Genomic DNA, 1413 nt, shown 5'->3' with positions numbered 1-1413 from the left:
TAGGTAGGATTAGGTAGGTAGGTAGGTATAGGTAGGTAGGTAGGGTAGGTAGGATTAGTTACTAGGTAGGTATAGGTTAGGTAGTAGTACGTGTGTGTGTGTGTGTGTGTGTGTGTGTGTGTGTGTGTGTGTGTGTGTGTGTGTGTGTGTGTGTGTGTGTGTGTGCGAGTATACCCGTACCGTACGTTAGCACATATGGAATCAGACAAATATGAAAATATGAAACGCTCTAAGACATGTCGGGATAAAAGAAGAAAATCTGCTTACATTTTGTTTGCCGTTTCTCATGCATGCAAATGTAATCATTCAATAGCGTATACTGAAATCATTACGCAGTGACCATAAACTTGCCTCCATACGAAAGTGCACCTCACAGGAACGACAGAAATATTGTGCATTCTCACGCAGGCGAAGCGAGTATGGGAGTTTGAATTGTTATCACATCACAGGTATGAGATGTGACAGATGTTAGATCAACGCAAAGATCTTGCGCATATACCAATAAATTTACGTAAATTTATATAATTCACAACCCACGGGGTGGGGGTGATCGTCCGCAGGCGTAATCTGTGGTAGTCTAAGATAATTATCTCGGGGATGTATCTCGTGTGTTTGGGGGTCATTGTCCAGCAGGTAACTATCCCCGGGGTAATTATCCTGGGGGAGTATCCCATGTGTGTTTGTGTGTGTGCGTGGGGGAGGGTGATTGTCTGGAAGTCATTGCATGGGGGTAATTGTCTGGGGTGTAACTGTTCGGGGGTGATTGTCCGGGAGTGAATATCATTGGGGTGATTGTCCGAGGGTAATTGTCCGAGGGTAGGCGATTGTCCGGGGTAGGTGATTGTCCGGGGTAGGTGATTGTCCTGGGAGGATTTTCTGGAAGGTAATTATCTCGGGATAATTCCTCGGGGATACGTATCGCGGGGAGGTGATTGTCCGGGAGTGGATAGCATAGTGTGATTGTCCTAGGTTGCGGGTGTCGCGGGGGTATTTGTTCTAGAACCCCGAGTCCTCACTTTAAACAGCTTATTCTGTGCATTCATCTTACTGGGGCTTTGCTAATATATCACATACAGGTTATCTGGGATATTAAAAAATAATTTTGGCGATGCGATTAGCTTACAAATTTCGCACAGAAACACTACATCGTTTATAGATATTTCTAGCATCTGATGATACCGTATCAAACCGGCTGTGATCGGCCAACATGCCAGCGTAAGGCATCATATTTTAGGAGTGGGTCTAGGAATTTCAAAAGAGGGGTGACTACGGGTACACATACCTCTAGAAAATAATAAATTTAAATATTAATTATTCAATTCTGCAATTAAAACCACTGGCTGTAGGATCATGTTCACTCCTCACACAACATCTATATATAAATAGATTTATTTATCCATCTATATATAGATG

Source organism: Priapulus caudatus, unplaced genomic scaffold, assembly GCF_000485595.1.
Source record: "Priapulus caudatus unplaced genomic scaffold, Priapulus_caudatus-5.0.1 Scaffold24, whole genome shotgun sequence".
Taxonomy (NCBI): domain Eukaryota; kingdom Metazoa; phylum Priapulida; class Priapulimorpha; order Priapulimorphida; family Priapulidae; genus Priapulus; species Priapulus caudatus.
The sequence above is the reverse complement of the archived record's forward strand: the minus strand, read 5'-3'. Positions refer to the sequence as shown.